Source organism: Halichoerus grypus, chromosome 2, assembly GCF_964656455.1.
Source record: "Halichoerus grypus chromosome 2, mHalGry1.hap1.1, whole genome shotgun sequence".
Taxonomy (NCBI): Eukaryota; Metazoa; Chordata; class Mammalia; order Carnivora; family Phocidae; genus Halichoerus; species Halichoerus grypus.
The window spans coordinates 102654669-102677255 of record NC_135713.1 but is presented as its reverse complement, the minus strand read 5'-3'; the positions used below and the strand labels follow the sequence as shown (position 1 = coordinate 102677255).

Genomic DNA, 22587 nt, shown 5'->3' with positions numbered 1-22587 from the left:
AAACTTCCAAATAAGCAAGTCAGTTTTCCTCCCTAACTTGTAATGGATGATGGGGACACCCTCCCTTGGGAGGACCCAGGATTTGTTGAAATTTCCAAATTTCAAGTCAAGTAAGCTCATCAGAAGAGAGAATTGCAACACCCCAGCAACTGATGGTGGAACCATAGGGACACTGGACATCCCTGCATGAACCACTGTGCACCAAGTTCTTTCTCACGAAGTCTGCAGGCACCAGGCAGCTCATCAGTAAAGCTTCATTTTTAGCTTCACGGTCCACATTCATGTAAATTACCATCTTTTCAGGCACAATTATCAACTCCTCCCCAAATGCTCTGATAGTGGCCAGCTCATTGATGGTTAACGACCATGAACGGCTTTTAATTTCTCTGTGAGCGGAGGTGTGATCTTCAGTGTGCCGGGAAAGGTGCTTTTTCTCCCCAGGGGTGATACAGATGAGGGTTTCATCTTTTTTTTCTCATGCTCTTGTATAATAGAATCAAATCATGCCCAGACAGTTTAATCATGCCTCTCATAATGGTGGCTGTAATTCTTTGGGGTCTGTTTTATTAGCAGTATTTAAAAATCTGCAGAAACTCAGATTGCTCAGCTGGCCAAACAGCTTGACGTCTCTTTCCAAACAATTTTTTTTTTTTTTTTAAATAAAATAAAGGCAAGGAAGGAAGGAAGACAAAGTGAATTGAGTCTATGGCGGAGGGTACTTGGGCAAGGCCGGGTTACTGCCTGCTGCTTGAGAGGGGGCAGGAGGGCCAGGGGCCAGAGGAGCTGCACAGGGCTTGCTGTTCCTGAGCCTGGGCCACTGACCGCACACCCTTGAGTGAAGTGCTAGTGAGACATCAGGTTGGTTCCAGGGAAGGTGTTGAGGTTACATCTGCTCTGGAGCTTTCAAGTCTGGTTTTTTCCCTGCTTTGCTCCTGAGACTGCTTGGACCTCAAGGTTATTGGGACCTCCACGGCTGGTGTGTTGTGGGGGAGGGTTTGACTCTGCCGGGCTCCTCAGTCACCCTTTCCTTTGGCATTTGGAAGCGCAAGTAATGCAGTTGCACTCCTCCCCTGAACTTGCCATCTTTTCTCTGGGCTTTTGGGGGCAAGCAGTGATTTTTGGCAAGACTGAGGTCTCAGCAGCAAACAGAGGCGTGTCTTTGAATTGTCTGCAATTTAGCAACATTTACTAAGCCTCTGGCTATGGTGGCAACCATATGGTGTCATGTTCTGGAGCATACAGCATTTGGTGGCAGCCTACTATCCTCAAGGGGGGCATAGGGATGAGTTTTTAATACAACAAGACCATGATTTTGCCTGTGGGAACGACCATCTGCCAGCATCCATTTCTTGGGTGGAAGGAGGGAACAGGATGGAACATAGAGGCAAGCTTAAGCACTTGTATTTCCTTGGCTGGTGGACTTAGGATCTGAGTTTGAAAGTTAGGTGTCACCCTGTGAACTTCCCAACATATGGATGGCCGCTGTGATATATGAGTAAATCTAAGCACCTGATGGCAGAAACTTCTTTTAGTGGCTTCCCGAGAATTTTTTGGCAGAAGCTTCTTTGATGGATTTCCAGAGATTTTTTTGCATCATTGACATCAAAATTAGATGGAAGGGAATCTTGAACAGCTTGGCAGGGATAGTGTGTGTGTGTGTGTGTGTGTGCGCGCGTGTGGTGTGTGTGTGTGTGGTGTGTGTGTGTGTGTGTGTGTGGTGTGTGTGTGTGTGTGGAGAACCTTGCATCTTGATATTGAAAGGATACCCTATAACCTTTCAGGGGCCGTGTTTGGGGGGAAGCCAGTAAATACTTAAAGAGACTTATACTTTATTTCTTACTAAAATATTCACAAATATCCAGTATAATATGACCGTTTATGCCCCCAACCCAAACTAGACAACCTGGTAACAGAATCTGGGAGGGACTGACAATAATCATAAAGCAGATGGGATTTGACTAGGAAAAACTACTCAAGCTTTAGAATTGTTTCCAAAGCAGACTGTCTTAAAAAAACGTCAAGAGATATTACATATCCCACCATCCTTTATCCTCTCTCTATATGAACTTAGGTCCTATATAACTTGAAAATGATCAGTTATACTTTTTATGTCGCCCTCTTTGAGGCTGGAAGAGTATGTATTTTTCCCCAGGTGTCTCCTTTCCCAACTTTGTATATCTAGGCAGAGCCTGAAAATCTCAAAAATTATCTGAACATGAAGTGTGTGTGTGTGCAAATAAAGCACTAGTTTAGGAGCAGAGACAGGAAGTGCATTTTGGGAATTCCAGTCTCTCGTGTACTCCATTGGCTCAGGTATGAGAGAACAAGGAAGAAGAGATATGAAGTAGATACCTGCGCAACAAATCAGTGATCATTAGATGAAAACCCGTACAAAACCAAGAATTAGCCTGGGAGCTTGGCATATCGCACTGTCCATTAACAAACTCTAAGGCTAGATAGATGTTTCACTCAAGGAAGAAAGAACAATGACATGGAGCACATGAAAAAAAATCGTGTGGAGCCAAGGAAAGGATATATGACCTGGACAACTCGGAGGAAGGGCATACCGTTAAGAATCATCTCCCATAGAACTCGGAAGAAAATTTCATAAGGCTTCTTGACATTCCTGAAATAGTTCAAGAGGACTTGACCTCTATGAATCAGGAGAGCAAGCCAGAAGTGAAAAAGAGCTGCAGGGAAAAGGCAGCTGAGTAAGATAAAAAGGCAGCTCGATGAATCGAGAGAGGATTGCTCACAGCTGGGATGCCTTTGCAGAATTCACAATTACATTGAAGGCAGCAAAAGCAGAATTGAGGTGAAAAAAAAAAAGCTGATTTAAAGTGTCCCACAGTCTTTTTTAAAAGGGAATATATAATATGAAATTAACAGTAATCTGGATTTTTAAAGTCCATATGATATTAATAAAAAGACCTGAAAGAATGGAAGAAGGAATGTGCAATGTGCTTCATTTCTTATCTCAAATAGAGGCAACTGAAAAAAATACAGTATTCTCTTGGTTCTGACAGAGAAATATAGGCGAAAGAATTATTTACAGAGGTATTAGATTATTTAGCGCAATAAAAAACAAACTAATTTCCGGAACTCCGGAGCATGTAAATCAAAACCATCTGAACATAGAATGGAAAAAAAGAATCAAGATCGTAAAAGACGTAAAACTAAATTAGCACCAAGAAAGCATAGAATACTGTGATAAAAATAAGAACAACCAGCTCCGTTGCAATGATAAATATAAATGGGATAAAATATCCTCATTAAAAGAAGTAGAGTTTCGTACTTAGTCAGAAAACAGAATCCAACCTTATGCTATTGAAAAACAGTAGACCTAAAACAAAGTGAAGCAAATGTTTAAATGTAAAAGGATGTGTGTGCATGAGTGGAGTGTAAGGGGGAGAGGGAGAGAAGCATACTCCCTGCTGAGCCAGGGATCTCATCTAGGCCTTGATCCCATGACCCCAAGATCATGACTCCAGCTGAAACCAGTAGCCCGATGCTTAACCAACTGAGCCACCCAGCTGCCCCGTGATTATGAACTTTTTGAAATGCACATCCTTTCACGTATCAAGTTTGTGTGGTGCCAACAGCCCCTGATTGTTTTACTTATTTGCATTACTGGCCTGGCCTTATACATTTGAATTTGCCATCCTTGATAAAGGTGAAGAGTTTAAACAGATTCTTATTATCTTCGTTCGGGTTAAAAATGTGGGAGTTTGGCAGGGTTGGGCCAGAGCAGCCCAAGATGGCCGACTTCGAGGAACGGGTGTCGGATGAGGAGAAGATACACATAGCTGCTAAATTCATCACTCATGCACCCCCAGGGGAATTTAATGAAGTGTTCAATGATGTCCAGCTACTACTTAATAATGACAGTCTCCTCAGGGAAGGGGCAGCACATGCATTTGCCCAGTATAACATGGATCAGTTCACGCCTGTGAAGATAGAGGGATATGAAGATCAGGCCTTAATTACAGAACATGGTGATCTGGGGAATAGCAGATTTTTAGATCCAAGAAACAAAATTTCCTTTAAGTTTGATCACTTATGGAAAGAAGCAAGTGACCCCCAGCCAGAGGACGTAGATGGAGGTCTGAAGTCTTGGAGAAAATCCTGTGACAGTGCTCTAAGGGCCTATGTGAAAGATCATTATTCGAACAGCTTCTGTACTGTTTATGCTAAAACTATAGATGGGCAACAGACCATTATCGCATGTATTGAAAGCCACCAGTTTCAGCCTAAAAACGTCTGGAATGGTCGTTGGAGATCAGAGTGGAAGTTCACCATCACACCACCTACAGCCCAGGTGGTTGGAGTACTTAAGATTCAGGTTCACTATTATGAAGATGGCAATGTTCAGTTGGTTGGCTATAAAGATGTACAGGATTCAGTAACTGTTTCGAATGAAGTCCAAACTGCCAAGGAGTTTATTAAAATCATAGAGCATGCAGAAGATGAATATCAGACAGCAATTAGTGAAAACTGTCAAACAATGTCAGACACCACATTCAAGGCCTTGCGCCGGCAGCTTCCGGTTACCCGCACCCAAATCGACTGGAACAAGATACTCAGCTACAAGATTGGCGATGAAATGCAGAATGCTTAAAGGCTGAATGTAGGATTCTTCAGTATGTGGAAAGAAAGGATTCAACATGCGGTCATGTGATAAATAAGTGATGTATAAACAAGAGTGATATTTTGCTAGGGCTTTCAGAGCTAACAGGTTTTCTAGCCTCGTGGAATACTGTTGAACCTATAGCGTCGTCTTGATTCTTTTGTGTTCTCTGCCTTGTAATTTTCTGTTTTCACTATATCTACTTGTAAATTTTTTTTTTTTTTAATTCTGCCACATTTAATGATGGAGAGAGAGAGAGAGAGATCTATCCTGGAGTCATTTTACTGTTTAGAAAATTTTCCTAGCCATGAAGCCCTGTTACTGATATAGACAGGTAATATGCTCAGTACTTTTCTACCCCTGTCCTTCAAAGCACTTCTGGTACGTCAGTGGTTTTTACTGATCCACCAACAGCTAAAGAGGCTATGCTACAAACTAGCTGAGTGGAAGACACATTCATCCTTCTCCCTCCAACTGCTTTGATCATCATTTATAGCATCTCATAACTGTAGTTTTCAAAAGTTTGGATTGGGCTTTTCAGGTCCATTTGTGGGGGCAAAGGAAATTTTCTGGAAATTCCATTATAGCCAGCTTCTCTGCGGAAGTTGTTTTTAAATCCAAAGACTTGAACCACATTCCCTGCACATGAACGTGTTTGCTTTTTTTCCTCTTCCCTCATTGTCTCCTTCCCATCTAGTACCATTATAGTTACAGACATCTGCATTTTTAGAAGGGTTTTACCCATTTATTATTATTTTTTATTATTCAAGAACTGCTGACATACTAGGGATGTAGTAGAGTATAAAACTTGAAAAATGCAGATGTTGAAGGAATAATAGGTATCTTGTGCTTTAATACTTTGTGGCAGGATTGTACTATAAGCAGATGAATCAAACAACTATGTAAACCACAAACAAAAACTAAAAATGAACCAAAGTGAAAAGGACACGTTCCAGGCAGTATCTTCCGATTGTAACCTGTTATTTAAGGGAATACTAGTGATTTGTTTTAAATAGGATGTAAAACTTGTTCCAAATTACTCTTCCTCAGTCCTGCCTGCCAAGAAAATGTAACTGTGATATAGCAGCCTTTCCCAGGTATATATTCTGATCTCAGAATACGCAGGTGACACAGATATGATATGACAGCTGGTAATGGTGGATTCATTTACATGGTTTACACTTCTACGACCAGGCCTTAAGGGAAGGTCAGTTTTTAAAAAACCAAGTAGTGTCTTCCTACGTATCTCCAAATAAATGTCAAAAAAGAAGGGTGTTTGTGCTTCAGCTTTGTTTTTGCTCAGTAATACCGTCAGGCAAGTTTGTTTCCAAGTGACCTGTTGAGCTGTGTAAGCATTTTTGTTTATTTCAAATAAAATATATTTGTATTTAAAAACAACAACAACAACAACAAAATAAAAGACGTGGGAGTTTGCCCTCATAGCATCTGCTGGGGGCAGGGCTGGAGCGGTCTCCCAAGTGTGAAATAAGTTGGGGCGCAGCCTGCATTGTAATGTCTGCCGCGGGGCTGTGCCAAAATTCTAAGGAAGTGGGGCTGTTCACTCTTGATTGGGAGGTGAGCCAACTACGTCTTCCTAAAGCAAAATAGGGAAATGGAAGGAAGATCACGCAGTAATGGGTCATAGATTTATTAGGATGGTTTTAATATCTCCTGCAGGCGCTGGTATTCTGAGGTTTCTAAATTTATCTTTTAGGTAGATTTAGTTTCCAGGTATGCTTGCGTTCTTTCATTTATATTTGCCTCATTTTAAAAAAGGATTTGAGGCGGTTACTACCAAAGGGTGGAGAACAGTCTGCCCCAGAGATAAGCAAAAGACAAGTTTAATAATAATTAAAAGAGAAGTTTAATAATAATAATAATAACTTTATTTTAATAATAAAACTGACTAGAATCCAGTTTGCTTTTTATTAGCACCTGTTCCAGTAATTCTAAACAACATCGGTGATAAAATATTCCTCCTTGCCAAGATGGATGCCTCTATCATTTACTTTAAGTACAAACAGTATTTGTATCTATTTAAAATAAGTGTTTGTATTTATTTCAAATCATGCTTCAAAATTGTGTATCATTTCCTGTAAATTATAATATAGTTAGTGTCGATGCTTGATTTGCAATACAGATTTATTTTCAGTGCAAAACGTGTGCTATGCCTATAAAATAATGGGTCACATTCCTATAGGACTCAGCCCGTGACTTGATGAGATAAATTACCTGGGTAAGTGCTGCCTTTCTCTTCAGACTACTCATCAGCCATTACCAATAGCCTAGTCCTAGTTGCTCAGTTTAAGGCAGATGAACTAGAAAAAAGTAGAATTCTTGGTATATGCTAGTGTTTCAAGCCTGCACTTTTTAAAAAAAGACAGGAAACAGCACCCTAATTTATGTTTTTTTGAAGAGTTGCCATGTGTATCTAGTGACTGATAGAACCAACATTGTACCACGTGTAGACCCAGTGAAGTATCGGTTGAATGATTTTTCTTCCTAAAATGGCACGTAGCTGTAATTTATCATCTGTATGGATTTGGTCCCCTTTAAATTAGCCCTTGGGACAAGTCCACGTGTGTTCTCATTAGTTCTTCTTGATCAGCCTGGGATTTTTATCTTTCCTTAAGGTAAGCTAATGTCACCTTTTTGTTAATGCAGTACAGTTGGCCCTTGCACAACGATGGGGTTAAAGGCACCAACCCCTGCGAAGTTGAAAATCCATGTATAACTTTTGACTCCCCCAAAACTTATAGCCTAATGTTGACTGGAAGTCTTACCCATAACATAAACAGTTGACTAACGCGTATTTTTTATGTTACATGTATCATAGACTATATTCATACAATAGAGTGAGCTAGAGAAAAGAAAATGTTATTAAGAAAATCATAAGGAAGATGGGGCACCTGGGTGGCTCAGTCAGTTAAGCGTCTGCTTTCAGCTCAGGTCATGATCTCAGGGTCTTGGGATCGAGTCCCACCTTGGGTTCCCTGCTCAGTGAGGAGTCTGTTTCTCCCTCTTCTTCTGCTGCTCCCCCTGCTTGTGCTCTCTCTCTCTCTGTCAAATAAATAAGATCTTAAAAAAAAGAAAAACGAAAATCATAAGGAAGAGATACATTTACAGTACTGTACTGTCCTTTTTAAAATAAAAACTTTGTGTAAGTGGACCCATGCAGTTCAAACCCGTGTTGTTCAAGGGTCAAATGTATTTGCTAGGTGTTTTATTTATGCTTTCTCTTTCATGAGAGGATGGTGAAGGCTACAAACTAAAAGCTTTTTCACTCTTTGGTGTTTCCACTCTTGTTATTTCCAAGAGTTAGGAAGCAGGCTGATAGGAAGGCAGGATGATTGTAGAGAGCAAAGTGGAGTCTCTCACGTCGAGCGGGAGCCTGTGTCAGCAATGACGCGAGCCCGTAAGGTTCCGGCGCTAGGAGATATCGCCGGGACCGTCAGCCGACCCCCCAGAACTGATAACGAGCAGAACCAGAGGAGGTCTGCAGAGACCCAAAACTGATGAAATCCCTTTTAAAGGGAAAGGTTTTGGCAGCAAACACTCAAAACTCTTCAGACCTGACCCATCTACATCCAACCACTTAAAAAAGGCAACTGCCCCTGAAGGTTCTGCCCGTTGGATCTCCGAACAGAACCGAGATCCTTCGCTGCTGGAACAGAAGAAGCCGTCAGTGTAGAGAGCTGACCCCGACCAGACGGGGAGGTCTTATCTCAACTGAGGCCCACAGACTGACTTTGTGTTTGGTTCCTTCACGTCCTGCGCCTTCTGTTGTCTTGTTTGTTGTGTGGCTTGTCTTCTGTCCTGCTCTGTGTGATGTGTAAGACGCCAAGTGTAGTCACATGGTGACTTGTCCGTGAGTTTGGAATCCTGAACCTGCTTTGTAACTGTGATTTAACTTTGCTTTGTGATTGAATAAAGCTGACACTGTGGAAAGACCCAACTCGTGTGTGTGCCTTCGTGGCGTGCTCATGACAATGATATAGTCTCAGGTTTAGGACTGAAGATGTTGCCCCCGCCAGTTACAGAAACTGAAGAGAGGTTTATTCCTTTGCTGTCAAATCAGTGCCCTCCTTGTGAGTTGGTCTGTTCCCATCAGGCAATGAAAGGGACCCAGGATAAAACAGAGATTGGTTCAGAGCACTCAAGCATCCTTTGTGTGGTGTAATTCAAGCTAGCGTTGGAAGGAAGAGTGGAATTGTTGGCTTTGCTCAGACTCCCAGCATGAGGACGGTGTGGGCCACACTCACTCCAGCACTGAAGCAGAGCGGGGAGCTGGCGGGCTGCACCAGCGCTGGTCCTCGTCACTGTGTCCCGTCAGACTGATCACGCACGCCACAGGGAAGGACGTCCGGGCCCAGTTGTTAATGGGTAACTGCACAGATCGTTCACAAGGGCTTTGGAAATGTTCACATAGAAGTGCGGTGAGGAGAGTGACACATCTGAGAAAGACAGTAGAGGGGCCACTGTGTCCTGCTCAACACGCCTTCCTGGCCCCTTCCTTATCCTTTATGGGGGAAAAGGGCATAAGTAGCAGCCATTTTATAGCTTACAGAGGATTGACTTAAACAAGTTTCGGGAGGACCACAGAAGACTGGCACTGGGATACAGAAATTGCTGATTCTCAGAAGGAGAAAGAGGTCTGAAGGTTTGTAAACACCTCTTTAGGGAGTAATTATGAATGTGACTTGGTGTATCTAATATATTCTCACAGATATATTCAAATCCATAACAAATTTTCGTTGGTCATCTCTCCTTTCTTAATGCTCATGTCACAGCCCTTGAAAAATTAGTTCCCTAGTGTTACAACCAAATGCTCAAGCAAATGGCACAGCAAGGGGTATAGTAAAACTGTTTAACAGCTGGCAGCACAGGCTCCAGCCAGTCAAGACGGAGCCCCGATGCATCAGTACAGATGTGTGCACCTGGCACAGCTGGGTCAGTGTCGGCCTGGGCTGACCGGGGACACTTTGGAAGGTCTGTGTTAGCTCGTGCACCCCAAGAGAGAACACGCACCTGCGCGTGCGCACACACCCACACCCACACCCACACGTGCTGTGAGAAGTGAGATTTATCAGGATCAGATTAAGGGTCAAACCAAAGCAACGCTCCGTAAAAAGGCACCAAAAGACCCCTGGAATACAAGGGAAATACTATACCGCTTAACTCAGGGCTCCTTACATAGGTCAGGTATAAATTCATTCCTTTTACTGAAATAAACAGCACTCTTAAGTCAAAGTATAAGGCCCTGATCTCTTTCTGCTGAGTATTGTGGATGGTGCGAGATTCACACGCACATCGCACCACCAGCTCTGTTACCTGCCAGTTGATCATTGCCTGAAGTCTAGACCCAGCTCTGCTGAGAAACCGGAAGTGGAGAAACCATGGTGTATTGCTCGGTACCAGACTTGGTAACGATGGCCACGGAAGTCAGAGACTCCCAGTGCTTGTCACCAGTCCACTGAGACGCCCCAGATGGCCACGTGTGTGCTGCAAGATACGGTTACGCCAGCCTTAAGGCGGCGGCAGGGCAGCACCTGCGGGGACTGAGCAGCTTCTGAGCGCTGCTCTGGGGCTCCTGGGACGCAGCCCAAGGGGAGCAGAGTCTCACGGTTGCCCCCACTGGGTGGCCAGCATGATGGGCCACATGCAGCACTCATGGGTCTAGGCTGCTGTGCCGCGTGTGGGCGGAGTCCTACCACCCAGAGACCTACGTTAGCAGCCGGCAGAGTACACTTGTGGACAGGGGCCCTCGGAGTTGTTGGAGAACTGGTGTTTCTGGTGCCCACATAATAGGCGGTTGGAGGTAGGGGAGGTGCAGAGGTTGGGTAAGTGTCCTGTGCGCTTAGCTCCAGGTCCTGGCTCAACATTAGTTTACATATATGTTTTAGTTTCTTATTGTTGCTGTAACACATTGCCACAAACTTAGGGGCTTAAAAAATTATATCACAGGTTATTATCTTACAGTTCTAGAGGGGAACATTCTGAGCATTTCACTGGACCAAAATCAAGATGCTGGCAGGGTTGCATTCCTTCTGGAGGCTCTAGAGGAGAACCAGTTTCCTGATCTTTTCCAGCTTCTAGAAGCCCCTTGTCTTCCTTGGCTCACGACCCCTTCCTCCATCTTCAAAGCCAACAGCATGGCATCTTCAGATCTCCCTCTGACTCTGCCCTTGGTTTCTGTTGTCATGTCTTCTCTGACTCCCAACTTTCCTACCTCCTACTTTTCCTTGTAAGGACCCTTGGGATTACATTGAGTTCACATGCATAACCAGGATCATCCTTCCGGCTGAAGACCCTTAATTTTAACCACGTTCCCAAGGTTCCTTTTGCCACATGAAGTAACATAGTCGTGGGCTCCAGGGAGTGCAACACAGACATGTTGGGATTTGTTGTTCAGCCTACCACAGAGATGATGGCTGCCTTGTCTGTTTTGCAGCTGATTGGCCTTGAGGGATGACATTCATGCCCTCCAAGTTAGAGCGTTATCATTATTTTTGGAGTACTTGATGTGAAAATTTCATTGGATTAAAAATCCGTTCCCATCATTAAATACATTTCAGCATTATGTTGCCAATGAAAAGAAAGAAGAGCGGTTAGATTCTTTTAAGTGTAATCTTCACTGTTGTGAATTTTTCAAGGGTGATAAAAATGGTTTTAAAATTTGCATTACAATTATGTGAACAAAATTTCTCACTTGTGTGACTCACGAATTTGAAGGGTCATCATTGAAAATTCTTTTTTTAAAGATTTTATTTATTTATTTTTGAGACAGAGCCCATGAGTGGGAGGAGGGGCAGAGGGAGAAGCAGGCTCCCCTCTGAGCAGGGAGCCTGACTCAGGGTTCGATCCCAGAACCCTGGGATCACGACCTGAGTTGAAGGCAGACGCTTAACCGACTGAGCCACCCAGGCATCTGAAAATTCTTGATTAGGAACTGTGTGTAGCCATTTCAGCCTTAGAATCTGATATAAGAAAGTTAGTTTGCTACCTTCATGAAAATAACCTCAAGGTTCTCATTAAAATATGTCAAAAAAATGTTGGGGGAAGTTTAATTCAAGTTCAATATTTAACATCTTCCCTAATATTTTACATCTTCTTTTCATCATGTTATATATATAAAACAAAGAAAATATAATGAGGTTTTTTTATTTACACCAAGTTCCAAAGAGTTATGCTCAAATCTCCCCCAGATTACCTCAGCCTACCATACAAATAGTCTCATTTTCTATGGGTGGATAATGTGAAAAAAAGTTGGGGAGAATGGTTGTGAGTGACCCGATCCTTTGTGATTGTGTGGGACCAGCTTAAAACAGTTTCAAAGGAAAAATTACAGAATAGGCAATTCCAATACAAGATCAATTGTAATGTTTAGAACACACAATAAATCCCTTAAGTTGGCCATAGAGACGTATATAGCTTTTTTTCACAGAATTTCAGCCATTCCCCATCCCTACTAGGATGCGTTGAATAAATTCTTTTTTTTTTTTAAATATTTTATTTATTTATTTGAGAGAGAAAGAATGAGACAGAGAGAGAGCATGAGAGGGGGGAGGGTCAGGGGGAGAAGCAGACTCCCTGCCGAGCAGGGAGCCCGATGTGGGACTCGATCCTGGGACTCCAGGATCATGACCTGAGCTGAAGGCAGTCGCCCAACCAACTGAGCCACCCAGGCACCCACGTTGAATAAATTCTTACAGCCTGTCATTTGAACGGGTGCCTAACTACTAGCCTTCTGTGGGTGCCCCATATCTGAGTCTTTCCAAATTAGTTTTGGAAGTTTCCTGAGATTCATCTTGGTTATAAAACAAATCGGTAAGTTCCAAAGAAGTTGACTCAAAGTGTCTGAAGAAATAAATATTTTAGTAAGGATTGCACAGATACATTTATTTTTATTAAGAAAACCAGCTGAGGGCGCCTGGGTGGCTCAGATGGTTAAGCGTCTGCCTTCGGCTCAGGTCATGATCCCAGAGTCCTGGGATCGAGTCCCGCATCAGGCTCCTTGCTCCTTGGGAGCCTGCTTCTCCCTCTGCCTCTCTCTCTCTCTCTCTCTGTCTCTCATGAATAAATAAATAAAATCCTTAAAAAAAAAAAAAGAAAACCAGCTGAAATAGCCCATAAGCCCACATCCTGTAAGGGTGATCCCCATTTCTAATGCTCATGGGCATGGAAGCAGGGAAGAGAGTGCTGCCCAGGGAACCTTGGGAGGGAGAGTGAGAGCAGGTGTGGGCAGCAGGTAGGGAGAAGTTGTAGGGAGGGATGTCACGTGGTGAACCTCTGGCCTTCTTCTGCTTTCCAGAAATCACCTGTCCTCAGGTGGCCTCTTCTCTGCCCTGTGTCTCTCCTCCAGCCCTGTCATTCCCCCCCCTCGCCGCCCCTGCAGAATCTGGAAACTGGGCACCACACACAGCTTCTGGTCCCACCCCACCTTGTAGCGTAAAAAGGCGAAGCACAGTCCAGATAGTTCTTCCTTGCTTGGAGCTGATGCTAATTGTTCTAGTTTTCAATTCCTTTTCTCTACTGCCTGGTCTTACTGTCTATCCCCCTGCCCCAGTTGATGGTTCTGAGGATGCTACAGTAACTGTAGTTCTTTCATCCCCCAGAGACTCAGAAGGGCAGATCCCCTAAGGGCTGCAGTACTGAAACCCGGGGTTTCAGTACTCAGTTTATAGTAAGTGCCTAACAAACTACGGACTGAGTGAATGGGTATAAATGAAGAGATGTATTTTCTGAAAGAGATTAGATTACATATTAAATTCAGTGGGAAAGTTAACAAAACAGAAATTCACTGATGTGAAATCCTTAGGTTTTGTTTTTCTTTTCTTTTTCTTTTTTTTAAAAGATTTTATTTATTTATTTGACACAGAGAGACACAGTGAGAGAGGGAACACAAGCAGGGGGAGTGGGAGAGGGAGAAGCAGGCTTCCTGCGGAGCAGGGAGCCCGATGCAGGGCTCGATCCCAGTACCCTGGGACCATGACCCGAGCCGAAGGCAGTCGCTTAATGACTTAGCCACCCAGTTTTTCTGATTTACCTTTTTTATCTTGTACTTTTAGAACTTAATTCCTTTTATTGAAAAAGTTATTTATGCCCATTGCATACATCTTTATGAGTTACAGAAAAGTATACAGAATAAAATAAAGATTATGTATGACCTCCTGTCCCAGAAGTAATCACTGCTAATATTGGTGTATATTTGCTAGACTTTTTTCTAGGTACACAGGTACCACCCCCGACAGAAATATACCCACACTAATTTTTTTTTAATTTTACAAAAATGAAATGCTATGATCTCATTCGTAAACTGTTTTGTAAGATGGAACTCATAGTAGTGTAAATATAAGAGTGCATTAAAATGTCTTGTTAATATAGATCAACCACCATCCTTGTATTTTTAAGGAGTTTATATATACACATATAAATAAAGTAAAAAATAAATATAAAAAATAGAAATAAAATCAATTTAACATAAATAAATGTGTGTATATATGTGTATATACATATGTGTATGCACACACACAAACACACATTTCAAAGACTCCTATTTCAAGGTCCCAATCACCGGCCTGTTGCAGGACTCACCTGAGGCATGAGGTTCAGACAGGCTGGGGCATTTCTAGACCTCCTTCCTTTGTGGGCCCTTGAATGAGTTAATTACCTACCTCACACCTGTTGTGTACCTCCCAGGGTTATTGCGAAGGTTAAGGAGGGGAGATGTACACACTGTCTGTCACAACTCCAGGTGCTAATAGCGATTATCCAGTAAATGTTAATTCTTTCCCCTTTGAATTCTGAAATGAGAATGATTCATGTGTCTAGGCCCTCCTAGGTTTTTTTAAGTGGAAAAATATCCATTTTATAAATAGATGCACTGAAATGACTGATAATCTAATAGTCACGTCAGAATGAATAGTGCAAGGCCTCTCGGCAGACCCTTGGCGCCTGGCGTGAGGGCCTGGAGGCGCCCAGGGTGGCCGGCCGTGAGCTCAGTGCAGCCCCAAGACGGTCTGCCACACCCCCATCTCTTCATATTCTCTGACACCTGCGTAGGCACTCAATTCCAAACACGTCGTTTTCTAATACGAAGGGCAGCAAGCAATACTTGCTGAAAAGCCCGAGCTGCTGAGCGAGCCCCGCCTTCAGCTTTTCTCAGCTCTCGAAAGGCCGGAGTTGTGTGGGGCAGGGACGCCCAGCAGCAGGACCCAGGGCACAGGCTTCCTACGAAGCCCAGCAGTCTCTGAGCATCCCCGCATCCCCCCCTGGCACGCACCCTGAAGTCAGCGTCATCTGTGACAAATACTTAGTAAGCCCCACTCTGCACTTGGTTTCTAGGTATAATAAATGAGGTGGCAGAAGGTTTTAGGTTAAAAGGCCTAAATCCATTTAACGCCTGGATAGACATGAGAATTAGGTGACAGATGAATCACGCGAAAGCTGAGGCAAGAAACGGTCTCTTGCTGAAGTGAATATGAGCGCTGAGATGCTGGTCTCCAGGTCATTTCTTATATTTTATAGTCCTCATGTTTCTGGGGACACTGTAGGTGCCCACCTGGTAAATGTTTGTTAATTCATTGTGCCGAGGATTTTAGAATTAGACGAAGGGTTCTCTAACTTACAAATGTGCAGGGCAAGTTATAAGTATGTGTGGTGTACGAAGAGGTCTGCAGTTGCAGGTGGGGAAGGAATTCAGGGATTAAAGACAAATGGGTGTGAGCGGCTCTCTTAGATGAGGGGTGAGGCGCCTGACCCATGGCCAGAGTCCTCTGTCCTCCAGGCCTGATGTCTCCGTTCCCTGAGTGTGCCCATGCCTGGGGAGCCCACAGAATTGCCTAACTTCAGGTTGTGGGTACATCCACAAAAGCAAAGAGGTCTAGGCTTTGGCAGAAGTTTGCCACAGGACTGGTGCCTAGTGTCAGGATTTCTTGACTCTTGTATCCTGGGCGGCAGTGGGAAGGGGGCGAGGAGGGGACAAAAATGACAAGGCCCCCCTTTCTGTCTTTTCCATGACTACTTCCTCCCTTGGCTATTGCCCGTCTATTTATTCAATAAACATTACACAGTGGTGGGTGCTTTGAGGAAGCCCATGGGACAAGGCAGGCCCTGTGCACGTCCCCATACCAGTGTGGCCAACAGGTGGTAGGAGAGGCAGATGCTTACAGTCTAGAAGGGGGTCACTGATGTGGAGGCTGGGGACGGCGGAGGGCGTGGAGGATGGCGGGACGTGCTGGGCAGAGGGCCTGAGTGGGAGGAATTGAGGCGGGTGGAGAGGGAGGAGTATTCCCGCAGAGGTCCGGAAGGGAGGGAACAAGCCTGGCATGTTCTATCAGCAACTCAAGGTCCTTCTGTTGGCTAATCCACAAACCAAGAGTGGGTGTGGCGGAGAGCGGTAAAAGTAGGTCAGAAACAGTCAGGAGACCGGAGGCAATTATTTTCCTTTCTTTCTTTTCTTCCCTCCCTCCCTCCCTCCCTTCTTTCCTACCTACATTCCTACCAACCTACTCTACCTCCCTACCTACTTTGAAACCTCTCAGTTGATATGGACTTCCTCTAGCATGGAAACATGGAGACTCAGAAGGACCAAATCAACACTCCCCCGCCAAGCACTCTCAGCCACGGCAGGTGGCTGTTTCCTCTGCCTCCTCGCTGAGTGGTTCCCCAGTGCTTGTGTGCCTCAGGATTCCCTGGCGGGCTAATTGTTAACACAGATTGCAGGACCTACCTCTGGAGTTCCAGTTTCACTGTATCTGAGGGTCAAGCCCACGAATTTGCATTTCTAGCAAGTTCCTAGGGTGCTTCTGCTGTGGATGGGTGGACCCTTTTAGGGCACTTGTAATTTTAAGGCAATTTGCCAGACCTTTATTGGCCCTGTGCTGGCGTCAGAGATGGAGAAAGAGAGTGAGGTATGTGTAAGAACTATTAAGTGGAGAAAGGCTGACATGTACAAGACTTATGAAAGGACACAGAGGGCTTGTGTATGAACGGATGGCGAATGGCTCAGCCCCTGCATCCTTAGTAGGAAGTGCCTGTGATCACAGCCACTTCGGGCCATGCTTCATGGAGCTGCCATTGCTGAGTTGTGTTGGGTCATCTTGGTTATTTACCTCTCTGTGCCTCAGTTTCCTTACCTATAACATGGGAATAATATCCATCGAATAGGGTTTTCATTTTTTTTTTTTTATTAATAGGCTTTTTAAAGATCAGTTTTAGGTTCACAGGAAAACTGTACAGAAAGTACAATGAGTTTTCATGTACCTCCTTCTCTCCCCACTTATGTTGTACAGTTCTATGGGTTTTGACAAATGCATGTTATGTATCCATCATCACAGAATCATATAGGGCCATGTCACGCCCCTAAAACTCAGCTGTGCTTCATGCATTCATCCCTCCCTGCTGCCTCCCCCGCCACCACAACCACTCATCTCTTGACTGTCTCCACAGTTTTGCCTTTTCCAGAAAGTCATATGGTTGGAATCATACATTGTGTAAACTTTTCAGACTGGCTCTTTTCATTTAGCACTATGCATTTAAGTTCTTCCATGTCTGTTCATTGCTTGATAGCTCATTTCTTCTTACCTGAAAATACTCCATTGTAAGGATGTCCCAGTTTGCTTACCCATTCACCTGTCAAGAAACATCTTGGTTGCATCCAACTTTTGACATTTATGATTAAAGCTACTGTAAACATCGTGTGCACATTTTTATGTGCATCAGTTTTCAAGTCATTGGGTGAATACCTAGGAGCATGATTGCTGGAAAATATGGTAAGTCTATATTGAGCTTTGTAAGAGAGTGCCCGACTGTCTTCCAAAGTAGCTGTACCATTTTGCCTTCTTCCCAGCGATGAATAAAAGTTCCTCTTGCTCCCCATCCTCACCAGAATCTGGTGTTGTCAGTATTTGGGGTTTGGGCCACTCGTAGGGTTTTTATAGGGATTGAATAAAATAACGAATGTAAAGCCCTGAGCAAGGTGCCTGGTACGGAGGTGGAGCTCAGAATCTAGAAGCTGTTCCTACTGGTTTCAGTTCTTTTCCTCCTTTCCCCATGGCTTTCTGCTTTTCTTGGCCTGTTTCAGTCCCCTGTTTTCTCTGAGGCAGAGCTCTCTGATCTTTAATCCCTGAAAACCCTCTCCTCTCCTCTCTGCCAGTCTCTCCTCCTTAGAAGTCCTCCTGTCCCTTCTAATTAGACCTGCGACATCTCATACTTCCACAATCACCTTGAGGGTTGTATTAGTTCTCTAGAGAAACAGAACCAGTAGTGTGTGTGTGTGTGTGTGTGGAGAGAAAGAGAGGGAGAGGGAGATTTATTTTAAGGAATTGGCTCATGTGATTATGGAATCTGGCGAGTCCAGTCTCCAGGCTGGAGGCCAGGAAGAGAGCCAGTGTTGCAGGTGAAGTCCAAAGTCATCTACTGGTGGAACTCCTTCTTGCTTGTCAGTCTTTTTGTTCTATTCAGACCTTCAGCTGATTAGATGAGGCCCACCCACACTAGTGCTTTACTCAAAGTCCACTGATTTAAATGTTAATCTCATTCAAAAACCACCTTCACAGAAGCATCCAGAATAATGTTTGAACAAGTATGTGGACACTGTGGTCCAGGCAATTCCCAATTAACCATCACAGGTATGTTGCTGGTATTTTGAAATTCACTTAGAAGCATTTTGAAATTGGGAACCTTATTCTGAACTTCTTATGTCTCGGGCAGCTCTCACAATCTGCCAGTTTCCAAAAGGGGCTCAGTAAATGTTGGCTGTGAGGAAGCTGGAGGGAAGGTTATTTAATTAGCAAGTTCAGACCCGGTGTGGGGATGAGGCAGGAGGGTGTAAGGTGACTGTTCTACCACCTGGGGGACCGTTGAGGCTGAGGTGCTTCTGCCTGGAGGACTTCACTGTACAGGTTAATTTTGAATTACATGAAAAAAAATTAAACAAGTGTTAGAGATAATGGTATTTCTGAATGCAGCAGAAAGCAACTTACTAACCTTTATGATTTTGACAACCATTATTTCCACTGCTTCCTTCTACCCTTTTATTCCTTCTTCACTTTGAAAGGAATATAAAACGATAATGATCTGAAAATATATGTGCAGATGTCCATATTTTCCATGGAGGCAGATCTTTGTAATTGTTACTTTGTGAGTTGTTAGAAACTGATAACCAGGGTAAAGTACTGGGAGTCTGTGCTCGGTCAATGTCTTTATATAACCAGTGTTGGTAAATAGCTCAAGACCTCCCTCCCTCTAGAGTTCTCTTCCCCAGCCTCATTTCTTTTTCTTTTTTTTTTTTTTTAAAGATTTTATTTATTTATTTGAGAGAGAGAGAATGAGAGACAGAGAGCACGAGAGGGAAGAGGGTCAGAGGGAGAAGCAGACCCCCCGCTGAGCAGGGAGCCCGATGCGGGACTCGATCCCAGGACTCCAGGATCACGACCTGAGCCGAAGGCAGTCGCTTAACCAACTGAGCCACCCAGGCGCCCCCCAGCCTCATTTCTGCTCCTTCCATGTGGGGACACCACAGCACAACTAGAGGAAGTAAATAAGCAAAGTCAAGGGGAATTGTAATATATAGGATATTGACTACGTGCAATGATTAATCTTATGTGTCAACTTCTCTAGGCCATGGTACCTAGATATTTGGTCAGACATGTCTGCATGTTGCTGTGAAGGTATTTTTTGGATGAGATTAACATTTCAATCGGCAGACTTTGAGTAAAGAAGATTATCTTCCATAATGTGGGTGGGCTTCATCCAATCAGTTGATGGTCTTAAGGACAAGATTGAAATTCCCTGAGGAAGAAAGAAGTCAGCTCCAAACCACATTTGGATTCACGGTGCAGCATTAACTCTTCCCTAGGTCTCCAGCATGCTGACCTACCCTGCAGATTTTGGGCTTGGACCTCCATAATTGCATGGGCCGATTCTTAGAGTCAACTCCCTTCTCTCTCTCTCTCTTTATATATATATAATGAGTAGGAAGGGTGCCCTTCCTATTGGTTCTGTTTCTCTGGAGAACCCTGACTGTCGGGGGTCAGATGGATGTTGGCTCACAAAAAGAGGACTGACGCATTTAGTGTGATCAATCCTGCCATTGGGAGCAACAACCTGCTGCAAATCCTGCAGAATCACACCTTCAGAAATACAAGGCTTCTTTGCCGGAATAAAGTGTAGTTGGAAGGAACAAAGACTCAGAGTCAGAAAGCCTGGGTTTGAGAGCTTGCTCTGTAGTTAGGTGTGATCTTAGGTGGGCCATTTAACTTCTCTGAGTCTCAGTGTCCTCATTTCTAAAGTGATAATATACTTAAAAAAGATTTAAAGAGGGGAACCTGGGTGGCTCAGTGGGTTAAGCGGCTGCCTTAGGCTCAGGTCATGGTCCCAGGGTCCTGGGATCGAGCCCCGCATCGGGCTCCCTGCTCCACGGGGAGCCTGCTTCTCCCTCTCCCACTCCCCCTGCTTGTGCTTCCTCTCTCGCTGTCTCTCTCTCCATCAAATAAATATATGTTTTTGCTTGTTAATGATATACTTAGGAATTGGGGTACCTGGGTGGCTCAGCCGGTTAAGTGTCTGCCTTTGGCTTGAGTCATGATCCCAGGGTCCTGGAATCGAGCCCCGTGTCAGGCTCCCTGCTCAGCAAGGAGCCTGCTTCTCCCTCTCCCTCTGCCTGCCGCTCCCCCTGCTTGTGCTCTCTCTCTGTCAAATAAATAAATAAAATCTTAAAAAAAAAATTTAAAGAAAAGGAGTGCCTGGGTGGCTCAGTGGGTTGAGCGTGTGATTCTTGATCTCAGCTTGGGTGTTAATATCAGGATCGTGAGTTCAAGCCCTGTGTTGGGCTCCACACTGGGTGTGGAGCCTACTAAATAAATAAATAAAGTGATAATAATTATGTTACCTTCCTGGGCTACTGGAGCAATTAAATGAACTACCATTTGTGAATATACCAGTATTATTATGGAGCTCTACTGTTTCATTTTATTAATGGGGAAACTGAGACTCAGAGATACTAAGTAATTTATCCCAAATCAAAATCAGTTGATAGTTGTGTCAGCTTCCACTCCACACATAACAAATTAGCACAAAGTTACCAGCTTAAAACAACACCCATTTATCATCTTACACTTCTGTAGGTCAGAAGTCTGGGCACCACATAGGTGGGTCTTCTGCTCAGGGTCTTATAAACCTAAAATCCAGGTAACAGCAGGGCTGCGTTCCTTTCTAGAGGTTCTGGGGGAGAATCTTCTTTGAGGCTTGTTCAGGTTGTTTGTCAAATTCAGTTTATGGCTTATGGGGCGAAGGTGCTCATTTTCTTGCTGGCTGTCAGCTAGGGCTACTCTCAGGACTCAGTGCCACCACATTCCTTGCCACCGGCTCCTATAGGTGGTTCACAGCATGGTTGTGGTTGCTTCTTCCAGGCCCGCAAAAATGTATATCTTTGGCTTTGTCCTCTGACCAGCTGGAAAAAATGCTGTTTTTAAAGTGCTCACCTGATTAAACCAGGCTCACCAAGGCAATCTCCCTTTCTTAAAGTCAGCTGTGCCATATCACATAACCCAGACATGGGAGTGAATTCCACCACGTTCACATTTCTGAAGCTTATACGGGTCGTGTGCAGAGGGAGTGTGGATCTTGGGGCCATCTTGGAATTCTGCCTGTTAATTGACATTTCCATTTTAAAGGTCAAGAAACTGAGACCAGAAAGATTAAGTCAACTGCCCAAGGTTACACAACACTTAGTGGAAAAGGCGGAAATGCAAGTGCATGCTCATGCCCACGCTGTTACACTGCGTCTTACTGCTGCCAAGACCTTTCCGTGGAGCCCCTTGACGCTCTTGAGGAGACCCCGCTCTCCGACCATGAGGAATAAATAGTACTGGGTCTGCCAAATAAATCCTTATTAGAGATGGCTGGCCGTCCATCATCACCAAAGTTTATCCAATAAACAATATTATCCTTGAGTGTGTTTCTCTTGGTTACTATGATGCCTTAGGTCAGTGAAAACATTTTGGGGCCTTTAAATGATGTCATGAATCCCTGAAATTTCAGACAACCTGCAAGAGCTGATTATGTCAAGTGGCCTTTTTACTCTTCTTAAAAAGGTGTTGTGCAGGTGCTGGTTTATCCTGCCCCCACTCGGGGAAAGCATGTGCGCCCCTGTGCACACAGTTCTCTCTCCCTCTCCCGCCCCTTTCAAGGAGTCATTGTGAGACCAGCAGGTGGATAGCCAGACGAAGACACCTAAGTGGAGCTCATGATTCATGATGCTTCGCCATGCGGTCACACATCTCCCATTTGCTGCTTCATGATCCCTGTGCCCTCCCTTCTGATGGGTGCATCTGGGCCTGTATGCCAGGATTGGGAATGTAGGAGGCTGGCTAAGTGGGCTTTTGTTTTCTACAAGGTTGTATCCCTAGTGCTCAGAGGTGAAATAAGCATGAAGGTATCATGCTTGCATTTTATGATCTTTATTCGCTGTTGGCCTCTCAAAGAGATTAGGGAGTTGAATGAAATAATCATAACCACCCACACGTTGGCTTTAGCATCCCGTACCTTGAAGATGATCCTTGAACGGCACGACTTTAGTGCTTTGGCTTAAATCCCCACGCTTTTGTACAGAAAGCAGGAAAAGAGGGTGTTCTTTGTTTGGAACTCATTGCTGACCAGGGACATGGTGTTAGTGTGAGGATGGGGATGAGCAAGACTTTCATGGGGACAGGTCTGGACACCTCAGAGAAGCACATTCTGAAACAAGAGGTATGGTTTGTAGCAAGCTGACATCTTTCCATATCAGGCCTGGGAAACAAACTTCCTTCAGGATGTTCCCCTCTCTCTCCTTGGAAGATGTGCTCAGGAAAATGAAAGGAAAATTCAGACTCCGTTAGCGCTCTGTACTCTTGTTGTAAGAAGGCTGATAGTGACAAGTGGATTTGTTTGACTTATTTGCTGGGGAGGCTCAAACCACC

General features: G+C 44.2%; 1 long non-coding RNA gene and 1 pseudogene across 1 annotated transcript in view; both read left to right on the top strand.

Annotated features, from left to right (window-relative positions):
• Positions 1 to 22587, top strand: part of LOC118551596 (uncharacterized) — a 146841-nt gene that overhangs the window by 33139 nt on the left and 91115 nt on the right. The gene's annotated exons all lie outside the window — the stretch shown is intronic.
• Positions 3738 to 5208, top strand: LOC118551594 (F-actin-capping protein subunit alpha-1 pseudogene; annotated as a pseudogene).